This window comes from Pinus tabuliformis, chromosome X, assembly GCF_031772625.1.
Source record: "Pinus tabuliformis cultivar Carrire ecotype Pingquan chromosome X, CPIR1, whole genome shotgun sequence".
In the NCBI taxonomy this organism is placed as follows: Eukaryota; Viridiplantae; Streptophyta; class Pinopsida; order Pinales; family Pinaceae; genus Pinus; species Pinus tabuliformis.
Genome location: NC_142308.1, coordinates 233250185 through 233263311, shown reverse-complemented (window position 1 = coordinate 233263311; position 13127 = coordinate 233250185). Strand labels below are relative to the sequence as shown.

The following is a 13127-nucleotide window of genomic DNA, read 5'->3' as shown; positions in this document are numbered from 1 at the left end:
TAATTTTGGATAGTTGATGGATTACCCTTGCCCTCACCTGGGCTATATAATGCTGCTTCTTTGGGTGCAATTACTTGTCCTTAGTTAAAATTTTTGGACCTCAAATAAGTAAAAAAGGTAAATGGAATAAAGAGAAATGATAAAGTAGACACTTTTTAATTTCGAGAAATACATATTTACAACAAAATTTAAGTGCTTAGCATCCCAAATCTACATGTTACAAAAAAATATTAACATTAATTTGAAGTCTGGTCTAGTCAATGGAAATGTTAACTAACTTGGCTTTTTTTCAGTGCTTAGCATCCCAGAACCATATGTTAAAAAAAAACAATTTTCAACCCTGATTTGAAGTCTGGTCTAGTCAATGCAAATGTTAACTAACGTGGCTGTTTTTCAATCATTTTAGTACCTGGACTAATAAAAAGGGAAAAATACCATCACCAGTTTTTTGCCACTATGTTGTTAGCCAAATCTATTAACCATTTTAGAAGCAAATAACATAAAGTAGTGAAATAGAGGTTGGTTTTTGTTGAATAAAATGTTTCCTTGAACTAATAGAGGCCAAGCACAAAATACCATTAAGGCCACAATCAAAATTTCCAAATCTCACTAGTGGCCTTACCTGCATAAAAGAGTTTACTAGTCATGTCACTGCGGGGAACATGCTTATGGAGGGTCATCCTTGTCTTTGTGGGGTAGCCTGCAACTGTGCTTGTGGTTTGTGATGATGGGTTCCTGCCCATTTCTGTGTCCTTGTTAGGCTCAGGAGGCTTCTCAGCCTCAGAGATAACCAATGCGAGTGTCAGGAGCTTATTGTTTTGTGAAACGGGCAGGGGAGGCCCAAGGTAGTACTACCATCTATGCCAACTAGTACTCACATTGTAAAGCCAAGTCACAAATGTTGATGGTAAATCATAGATAGTTGTATTCCAACTATGTTCATTTTAGTAGGTCAGGAGTGATCTGATGTAAAAGTCCTACGTTTCTCTTTATTTTGGCTATTGGGTTGTTATTGTAGTAGTCTCTTTTGCAACACTTATCACAATTCATAACTAATGGCATTGGAATTTCACTTTGTGTTTCTAACAACATTCTTTGCCATCTTTACTATACCGAAACTCTATGCATGCTACTCTGTTCAGTTGCACAGATATGGTATGTCATGATGTGTCTTTGACAAGTTGATGTCTCTTTTGAGAGTGCAAATTGAAAGAAGGCTTCGCTAGAAAATGACCATATGGACTCTAGCAAAGCTTTGTAAGTTCCAAGCTCACCTTCCATTGCATCATTAATTGCATGCTGGATTTTGAAGTTGGTTTTTGAATATGCTCAAATCTCATGTAGTTCTTTCTTTCTTCTCTCTACATCGGTCTGGGTATGCTGAGTGGGTTCCTCTGTATATGCGTCTAGATTTTGTGTATGTTCTGTTCGACTGAGGCAGATCTCCTTGCTCTTTGGACTCATTAGATGTCAATGCATTGATCAGCGATCAGTCATCTCTCTATAGTTCATTTTGTTCTAGGTAAAAATAGAGATTGATCTGATCCTGCAACTGGAAAATGTTGTTGTAACTATTGGCAACTCAATGAAAATGAAGCAGGCTACTAATATTTTGGACTCTTGTATCAGTTGAATTGACTTAATATCCACTTGAAACATTTTTTTTACTACTGTTTGATCTGAATGACTATGCTGACTGCTTTTTATCAAATACCACCATATTGGCTTAAACATACATTCCTATTAATTTAGATACTAGCGAATCACCTGGCACTTTTTGATACTAAACCAGATTGTTGGTTCACTGGACATTATGGAATCAGTGAAAACTCCGCCAACAAAGATTTCTGATGAATTTAGGCGACCTGTTAAAGTATGGTCCTCTATCTTACCATAACTAATTAACAACCTTAATTACTCATATCTATGTATCTATGCTTACAGCTATCCAACATTCAATATTGCTGCAGGTGATACACCCATTGCAAGATTTGAATTTAAATTTCTTTCCAATATACCACCACCCTTCAATGCCGTTTAGCTAAGTGAATAAACATGACCAGGCTTATTTACCAGGTTATTCAGCTATTAATACGTGGGATAATATATGTTATATGTTTATGGTTGGATACTGTTTCGATTCAACAGTGCCCATATATTGCTTTAATTTCTTTAATATAGGTTCAATAGACTTGGAAGTATTGCTCCAATTTATTTATGGCTCAATAGAGTTGGAACTATTGAAATATTGCTTGCCAATGAACATGAGCTGAAGTTGCAACTGTCTCTCCACATGGATTCAACCCTATCCTCTGCTTAACGTACGATGCACACGAGCTTCTGTACAATTTGTCAGGTATGCATTAAAGGCCTAATTGACTGAGTCACTTCTCATTCCATTGAAAGAAGCTATTCCCATTTCATTTATAGAAGCTAAGGCAACGTTTAAAAAGTTGTGAAACAGACCTCTGGCCATTAAAACATACATGTTTCAGGTTGCAACAACGTCTTATTTTGCCTACTGTCTGTGTAACCCTAGGCCTTTGTACAACATAGGATGCACACATGCATGTTGTGCACTTTTTCGGGTACGCATTAAAGGTCTATATCCTATATGCTGCTGTATAGATACATTCTATGTTTCCATATTAGCTTAGAGCTTTATAAGGTTGGTATTCAGCTCCATTATGGAGATAAGCATAGTGAGTGTTAGACATACCTGTACCCATTGAGCTATGAAACACATTGGCTTGTTACTCATCAATATGAGCTTAGAGGTTGTGATATCATGCAAATAAGGCACATACACGAGCTTGGTTGATTCAAACACAGCTTCTATACCCATACGTCTTACCTATGATCTCTATTGATTCGGGATAAAGAGTGGTGAGTAATGTGATATCCATACTTGATTAGTCAAATAAGCATTAGATTAGTGCTATTCCCATTGCTTAGACCATTGCTGTTGTTGCATATTCCTGGGTTTCCTGTATTCGATCACAACTCTCATACGTAAATCACTACTAGCAACAGGTCAATGGTAATAGGGTAACATAAACCTAGCCTCACCTATTAATCATTGTCTATTATGGTTCCACATTCAGTGTTCACCTATACGTCAAATACTACATATATATTGCATAAGCTATAGACCACCCTTCCTTTGTAATGAACACAAAGGTGCTGAGATCAAAGCTATACATGGCAATGGCACACAAAGACGAAGGCAAGCTCCTAAAGCTGCTTCTGAGAAGGGCAGGGCAAATCAATGTCGAATCAAGTATTCTATGATCACTGGATAACAGATCACTACTCTGTATTTTATGCAAATATATGAGTCTTCCAACTATGTGTCCTAGACTTGAAACTAAACAGTGAATTCTCAACCATGGTGTCTTGTCACTAGATAAAAAAGAGAATGCTCAACAATGCCTTGCAGATCTTAGAGAATCCTACTAGGTCGCAGAGGAACAATGTTTGTATGTCAACGTGATCACTGATGAATGGATAAACATTGTGCAGTCTATAAGAGATATACACCGAAACCAATAGCAAGGTCCCTTGAGAAATGAAGATCAAAACAGAGAGACTTCCTGACAGACTTTCTATGGTGAGAGTCAACATTCAAGTACGACTCAATTGTATGATAACAATGTCTCAGACAGTTGTGGCATATGTTTTGCCTTACTGTCTTCTATAACAGCAGCATATTTAATCTACCGCAACAGGCTCAAAGGGGCTATCTTCAAGAAATTTGGCTGGTTAAGATGCTCTTCTTGTAGGCACACTGGCCACAGCCACCTAATTTCGCATTTACTATTGCCGCCACATCCATCATTCCATATGCCATTTGCTCCCCATGTCAGATCGATCACCTCATTGCACCGATCGCTCACTTAACGTAAGGTTTTCGTTTTATGCCCATCATTAAATACTGGCCTGCTCCAATCTGATCTTCAAGTATTTCAGCTCCATTCCAAATCAATCCATATATGTACTTATTTCTGCACCTAGATATTGACATAGATCTCCTGTCTAGCCAATTGTTTATTAGAATAGCTTGGACCCAATCTACCACCAAGATTGCCCGATGTCAGATACATCACCTAATTTCGCATTTACTTCTGCCGCCACATACATCATTCCATATGCCATTTGCTCCCCATGTCATATCGATCACTTAATTGCACCGATTTCTCACTTAACGTAAGCTTTTCGTTTTATGCCGACCATTAAATACTGCCCTGCTCCATCCGAGCTTCAAGTATTTTAGCTCCATTCACACTTAAAACCAGCTTACAAACACGTTGAACTTTTTTATAAATTGGCCTCTTCTGCACCTGGATATTCACATACATCTCCCTGCTTCACATAACATGGAATCCATTAGCATAAGCCAACTTACTCAACTCGCAGTATTGTTTCTCTTAGCACTTGTTCTCATGGCTCTTCTGATTATTGACATCGTAAAAGTCGAAAGACAAAGAAAAAAGAAACCAAAAAAACAATAACATCTCTTTTGCATTATTTTACGCATTGTCTTATTTCCCCGCTTCCTTCTCTGTTACAGGTGTACGACGGATGCTTCAAATATGCATTTGGGTTAGCCATGGTGGTGCAACTCGCATTTTTTATGCTTCTATCATCTCTGCTCGGATGCCGGACTAATGTCCTAATTGTTAGCATTCGTGCTTGTCTTGTATTCTTCACATGTTACAGTCTGTCATAAGAAATGCTTATTTTCAAGGTCAAATGTAAGCTTCACGGCGGTTTTCATGTTACTCGTGTCTTGAATTGATGATGATTCTCTGCAAGTTAGTTATTCAATAATGTTCAGATCTTTGGTATATAGTGCTCATGTGACTATTTCTATTGCAGTTGTGTGATTTTGGGCTAGCAACATAAACTGGTGTATCTTGAATTGATGATGATTCTCTACAAGTTAGTTATTCAATAATGTTTAGATCTTTGGTATATAGTGCTCATGTGACTATTTCTATTGCAGTTGTGTGATTTTGGGCTAGCAACATAAACTGGTGCATTGTTTTGAAATAACTGGTGCATATTATATTATTCGACAGCCCGCGATTTATGTATCACTGAAACATGCTCATGTGACTATTTCTATTGCAGTTGTGTGATTTTGGGCTAGCAACATAAACTGGTGCATTGTTTTGAAATAACTGGTGCATATTATATTATTCGACAGCCCGCGATTTATGTATTACTGAAACTTGCTCATGTGACTATTTCTATTGCAGTTGTGTGATTTTGGGCTAGCAACATAAACTGGTGCATTGTTTTGAAATAACTGGTGCATTTTATATTATTCGACAGCCCTCGATTTATGTATTACTAAAACTGGTGCAAGCCCAAAACTTCAATAAGTTTCAGAAGAAGTTGACGCAGTCTCTACTTACACGTCTTATCAAAACACCGATCAGCCTTGACATTTATTGAAGAAGAAGAAATATTTCTATATGTTTTCTGAAAAGTACCCTTGTTACACTTGCATCTGTTCCTTGAGCCCAGTAGTGTAAATGCATCAAGCTTTGCAAAAAAGCTTATTGGAACCCAGTTCAACACAAATTGCATCAGGAGACAGCAGTACTGAACATAAACACAGCAGTACTGAACATAAAGGGGAGTGCAAACGCCGTGATCAAGGTTGAGAATAGCAGCATGCTTCTTCCTAACTGTCAGTTTACCGATCAATTGCAGATGCATACGCCAACTTTTGAATTTTGTAATCTGTATTTAACTTGGTCCAGGCTTTACTTGTTTTGTCTTCCTGGCTGGCTGAGAGCCCTGTACCTTTACTTGTTTTGTCTTCCTGGCTGGCTGAGAGCCCTGTACCTTAGGCTTCGGAGGGACTCACTATACAGGATTGGTAGAACTAGTAGATCTTTAGCCCTAGACCTTAAATGTTAACTTCATGTAGGGACTCGCTGCCTCGCAGCTTCCCTTGTTGTAAATGTAGTCTGATGATAACATGGGCTCATCACCATAAATTCGTTGAAAGTTATAATATTGGTAATGAGGATAGAACTTATGCGTATATGCGATTACCAAAAAAAAATGGTACAAAAACCATATTTTGGTAACGAGACATTATAGGTATTGGTCTTAGAAATGAGTCATATAATGAATTGAGAATTTATTTTAGTGACTAATCTCAACACATTTGTTTTCATGGTAAGAATGAGGTGATCAGAAGGTTTCGGATTTACCTTGAAAGTTCCTAAGCAAGCATACCTCTTTAGTCAATAAATTGGAATATAAATGATTCACCTTTAAGGTGTAAGAGAACCTCTCGAGTATTACAAGTTATTTATAGAAAAATTAGGATAAAAACATTAATAAAATATGAGAAGTTGAATTATTCAAATTTTTTTACTAATGGAGGAAAATCATGACGAGGAAAGAAGAAATTCCATAGCCAAACAAGATAAGCTGCGAGGGAGCAAGTCCCTGCATTAAGTTGAGCCTGAGAACGCACCTGTAGCTGCATTGAGTGGGCAAGTCACGAAAGCCGTACTAGATGCTGAGAAGAAGCTAGAGCAATAGAACGCTATTCATAAGTACTAGGGTAGGCTCTTTCCTTTCATTGCGCAGAATATTGTCATGTTGCTGGGGTGCCTGTCCGGGTAGCCCAGTATTCCGCAGAATATTCGAAACAGCAGGAGCCCTCCATCTGGTATAAGTACTCTGCGCATCCCTTATTCAGGACCAAGGTATATCGAGCCTGTTATTATATCAATCCCACTTCGGTCAGCTGGCGCAACATTAAAGAAGGGCCCAGCCGAGGGCCATATAGAGAGAGGGAGGGCATGTAGCGTCCGTCTGTGGGAGGGCAGAGCATGTAGGCAGTAAATATCTGGAGTAAGGCAGGGCAGATATCATGGAAGCCCACTGTACACTCTGAAACATGGTTGATGGATTTCATGAATGGAAGTCACACTTAGACAATCTCTAACAGCACCCTTCACATGGACGTAGTTACGAAGGAAACTTTCTCCAGAACTCTTGCCGACGCCATGTTTTCAGGGAGCACAAGGGCTTCAATTCTCTTGATTCCCTGGAATTCTCTGAATCCCATTTTCAGTGTTGTAGTCACGGCTTCGGTGGCGAAGCCCATCCCCCAGTATCTTCTGGCGATCGCGTACCCCATCTCAGCTCGGCAGTTGTGAATACCGGTTCCTTGCTTGAGCATGACATGACCAATAGGCCTAATCTAGGTAGATAGAATCTGTCTGTCGGTCCGATATTAGGATGAATGTTGTATTAACACAGAGACAAAAGATTTCTGGCATTTAATTTTACGCTTTAGTTTGAAGTGTGGGGACGAAAATAAATATACATTTTGGCGAATTCCTAAAGTGGAATGTATTTGATAGGCATTTTAGAATATATGATACATGTACCACATTATTTTCGTAGGCATTTATTGGTACGTACTCAATAAACGATTTGCAATGACTACCTAAAAGCATTTTCTTTTGGCACAAATTAATGCTCAAATGCTGAATATGCGTCGCACCAACCATGGTATATCTATTGCCCACAGGATCCGGAAATATATAGTGTCTTGTCCTTATTCCAATGTCAACTAGAATATGTTTTAAAATCCGAAGTAATGATTGTTGTGATGTGTTGATGAAGTGGAGAAAAGATGGATTTCATGGCTGTGTGCGAGAATCTGATCTGCACGTCCTAAAAGTAGAGGGTCGAAAAGAAAGATTCACCAAATGCTTTACTGAAACTTTAAATATTCTAAATAATAAATGATTGAGAGGGACATTGTTTTGGACTTTGTGCTTTTCTTATGGATGTTAAGATCTGCTGATGACCTATGCACAGTTACACAAGAAGAAGAATCATCCACGCGAATTCATAGACAAAATGGTATCGCTTTTATTAACTTCATTATCTCGTAGTAGACTTTCATGCAAAGCAATACTATATTTTATAAACTTAGCATGGATCCAGCCAATAATTCTCTTGCCCCAAATTGGTATCGCTTTTATTAACTTCATTATCTCGTAGTAGACCTTCATGCAAAGCAATACTATATTTTATAAACTTAGGATGATCCAGCCAATAATTCTCTTGCCCCGGAAATTCCGGGGTTGCTATGAAATTGTTTAAAAAGAAAAATTATTGTGCCCACGTGTACCAAGAACTGAGCATGCAATGCATTACCAGCTCTACAATGCATTTCTTTTAGCATATCAAAAGTGAGAAAGTGACAATGCCAAATAAAAAAGTGTCTTACTATTATGGAAAAGAAAGTACATGTATGACTAAGAGCAAATTTAACTTTTAAAAAAGGGACGCATGTTAAAATCTAAAATATAAAATTAAATATTTTGTACGTAAAGTTAAAATGAAAGGGCATAAGTTTACTCATAAATATTTAGCCAACACCATTACATTGCATGCAAGCCACGCGTTCCACCCTTCCATGAGAACATGTCGCATGTCAATTTGCATGTGGTTTCCTTGGAGGCCCGCATCCGTCTGTAAGTTCAACGTGCTATAAGTTGGGGGCATTTGCAATGACCACTTTCTTTGCATTTGCAATGAAGGCATTCTGACTTTTTAATAAGCATAGCAGCTGCTGCAGTTGAGCTTCCTGCTTCAGGCTTTGGGGTGGGTGTAAACCTGGTTCTATTCTTGACGAGAGTGCTTCATCAGAGCAATGCATCGGCAGCAAATAATGTCAGCAAGTGGACTGGAACTGTTTATATATTTTCTTGGGGTATTTGTTAGTGAATCGTACCTGGGACGCTATCGGACATGCGCTCTGTTTCTCATCATTTTTGTAGTGGTGAGTCAAATTCTTACCTTTTTGCTCACTAATGTGCCTGGAACCGCCTGATACATTTCCAGACAGATACGTCAAGCATTTAAGGGGGTTGAGTGCTGTTTTGGTTGGACTCATTCTTTTGTAAGCCTGAAAAACTATTAAAATTCTCTTAACAGTATTTAATGGTATTGATCTATGAAGAGGTAGAGACTAAATTATGTTCTATGGCAAACAGGGTTTTGTGCTTTCGGCATTATCATCTCAGCTGATCTTAGTGAATCCTACTAACTGTGGAGACGGAAGCTTGAGTTGCCAATATCCATCAACAATGGGGATTGGAGTGTTCTATTTATCAATCTACCTTGTGGCTTTAGGAAACGGAGGATACCAGCCCTTGATAGCGACGTTTGGTGCAGACCAATTTGATGAAGAAGATGACACAGAAAGACCCTCCAAAATAGCTTTCTTCAGCTGGTTCTACCTTGCCCTTAATCTTGGTTCTCTTTTCTCTAACACAATACTGGTCTACTTTGAAAACAATGGCTTGTGGGTATTAGGATTCTGGTTGTCTGCTTTAGCAGCGGGATTGTCCACGCTGTTATTTCTAGCAGGAATGCCCACTTATCGACATCGCATGCCTGGAGGTAACCCACTGCCGCGTTTCGCCTAGTATTTGTGGCAGCGATTCTAAAATGGAGGTTGAAACGCCCATCAAATGCTCATAAGGACCTTTACAAGCTGCCCAGTACAGAAAGTGGAATCAGCGGATGTTGAAAGATACTGCACAGTGAAGGATTAAGGTCTGTATATGCGTAACCCCAATCTAAATATGCTAGGGAATTTAAGCACCTTTTCTGTTCCTCTCACTATTTAGTTCACTGCCTCTGTGTGTCTATGATAAGTATTGTACCTTATGCTGGTTTTGCCCAATATAAATATGCTAGGGAATTTAAGCACCTTTTCTATTCCTCTCATTATTTAGTTCACCGCTTCTGTGTGTCTACGATAAGTATTGAACCTTATGCTGGTTTTTCTCTTATTTCCATAAGGAATTGAACACAGGATTCAACATTACAGTCTAAATCAAGTAAATAACGTGCCCGCAAATGTCAATTGTTTGTTTGAGCAACTACCCCACTCAATGCAGGGACTTGTCAGCTAATTGGGACTGAAACAGCCAGGTCAAATACAGTATGGAGGGGCTAGCAAGGTCGAGCCTCTATATGGCCAAGCCTCTCAATGACAAGCAAGTGGAACTGGACATTGTCTTGGCGGAAAATGAAGGTGGAGGAGTTCCTTCCACAAGGTGAGTTATATGTTTTTTACTATTTGCTTTTCATTACCACTATGAAATTTATGTATCACATACTGAGATTTCCTTAAATTTAACTGGCATTGTGTGTCTTGTTAAAGATGGTTTTGCCGAGCAGGTAATGCCTGTGACAGCTATTTAAGTCTAGATTTCAGTTGTTTTTAATCGAATTTCCCTAAATAATTATGCCGCTGCTATTGATGTTCAATTTAGTAACCATTATGTTTTGGCAGGCGAGTTAGGACTTACCACGTGCTATTCAGGCTGGCTGTAACAATTCACTTGAAGCTACTACTTATGCGTATGAATTTGTTACTGAAACTACCGTTCGATCTGGATCTGGATCTCGTTCTTCACCACCTGAAACAACTGGTTATGCATATCGATCTGGATATGCTTCTAGGTATGCTTATACAACATCTGTTCTGTCTCCCCTCAGCAACATCTTATGCGTATGAATTTGTTACTGAAACTACTGTTCGATTTGGATCTGGGTCTCGTTCTTCACCACCTGAAACAACTGGTTATGCATATCGATCTGGGCTTCTAGGTATGCTTATACAACATCTGTTCTATCTCCCCTCAGCAACATCTGTTCTATAGACACCACAACAACATCCAGAGCATCTGTTTTGTAGACACCACAACAGCATGCAGAGTGACACATTGCAACAGTGGCAATTTCAGTAATCCTTACGGCTGTAAAGAGCCCGCCCGAAATGTTGTAAGTCAAATGCAATAAGAGCTAGCATTTTATATTGCCAGATTAATGTTAGCATTAATCAACAGCTCCGAAAAATGAATGAGAAAGACCCAGGAAAATGCAAGATAATATATGATTCCAGCGCCTCTGCCTCGGGAAGAGGCCAAATAAGACCATAAACCACTATGTTCTAAAAAACTTTGTTTATACTCGATAAACAAGCACGTTCAAGCAGGTGAACTAATGCTAAGTACATCGTTTCCGATTACTATAGTCCCTGGCCATTGCCAGATGGCAGGGACTAATAATAATCATTGAACATATAAAAAAATGGGTGTACATGACGCATCTTTACAATTTACAACGTTGGTTTAATATTCATGGAGTGGTGGTGTGATTGCCAACATTCAATTTTCATGTGTGCCTAGCATACAATGTTGGCAGGAGGCATATAACCATAGTCCCTTGTGTGCCTCGTATTACTTATTCCCTAACTTTGGTAAACAATTAATGCCACATGTATGTTGTGAACAATCGCTCTATGGTTTAATTTACACCGTGGAATATCCTGAATACATGTCATATAATGTCAACGGGTGATATTACATGGTTGGAGTGAATAAATTTAACTATTCTCGCATGCCCACAATGACCATGAACTTATGAGTTGTCTTACAATTAATTGTGTTTAATATCATGACCAACTAATCTTCATGACTTTTCCCTCACAATAGTTAAGGTCAAGTGACTTTTCATATGTACTAAGAGCACTAGCCGGACCATGTTGTGCCTGTTAATCATATTTTAATATGTGTTGTGCACAAGATGCTTTTTCATATGCACTAAGAGCACTAGCCGGACCATGTTGTGGTGCTAACCATATTTTAATATGTGTTGTGCACAAGATGGTTTTTGACATACACACACTATGGATGGCTTAATAATATAGCTTACATCGTCGTTAAGGCCAAATATGAGTTGACAATGCTTGGTTTGGTAGGGTGCACTAGTTTTAATAACCTTTATAATCATTTTGTTTGTGACTATGCCAAAAATATGTGTTTGATGTTTTGAGTGACACATGTTTACAACTATGTTGTCCAAATGACATTGTATATGTATTAATAGCACTCATGAGGCCCCTGAGTTTCAACAAACATTGTAATAACCTAATTGATTATGCGCCAAAGCCTTTCATGACCATTGAAAAGGTTGGTATGTTTAATATTTTGAAATTCATGCTTATATAATATATATAAGTACTATTCATGATCTTATCAATGGATTATATGTTTGAACCCTTTGTTATGCAATGTCTTTGTTCTAAAATATATATTTTTATTGTGAAACATATTTGCTCAAGGAGGTAGGTATCCCTTGACCTTTTATGCCAAATAATGATTGTGAAATTATGATAAAGGTATGCCCATGAGGATCCTATAGTTGTCAACTTCATGGATATATCAATATTATTGGTATAATTAGAAGTATTTTAACCATGTATGAAATGTAAATACAAGTATATATAAAAATATATGACTCCGTGTAATACCATGTGCTGATATGAAAAAATGAACTAAAAAATGATATTATATAAGCACTTCTTATTTTTGCAAGGGAACCACCTATTGAGGCTTAAAATTTTAGTTAATTTAGGGAAAAAAAATTTAAGTCCTTTTAGGAAGATGAGTCATGAAGAATTTCAATGGCTTGCACAATGTTTAATAAAAGTAGCTCAACATCTCACGACTTCAAAGGTAGTGATGTATGTTACAAGCCAGAACTCAAAATTTCTGGGATGTTTTGGTAAGAAGCTTGGAGTAGTGAGAGAGGGTGGACAAGTTGTCATGTATGGAAAGGAAGCATACGATGCTAGAAAATGGGATCAAGCATCACCTGTTATGCTTTTATGCAGAAAAAGTGATGAGGAAAAGCCAAGTTCAGTAGCATAATCTTCTTGTGTACCAACAGACAACTACTATGTTCTCTTGCTCATCAATAGATATAGCTAACAAGAAGTTGTGAGTACAAAATTTACAAAATTAGCAGCTTCTTACAATCTTATCATAAATGGCCCAAATTCAAGGGAGGAACAACATTGTATTCAATGATAAATAAAAATAAAGAAAAGCAACCAAAGTAAAGAAACAAAGTAATGTAAAAAGAAACATAAAAATAACAACAAGAAGAAATTCAAAAGGAAGAAAAGATGTATATGAAAGATCATAAACAATTATTTTGTCTTCGTCTATGTAAAGGGAAGGGGAGTTGTTCTTCGTTCTTGTCCCATTTAAAGTACAAAA

At 37.9% G+C, this 13127-nt stretch overlaps 1 pseudogene; it reads left to right on the top strand.

Moving 5' to 3' along the window:
* Window positions 1–9137: 9137 nt before the first annotated feature.
* On the top strand, window positions 9138–9479 carry LOC149139222 (protein NRT1/ PTR FAMILY 7.3 pseudogene; annotated as a pseudogene).
* Window positions 9480–13127: the final 3648 nt, after the last annotated feature.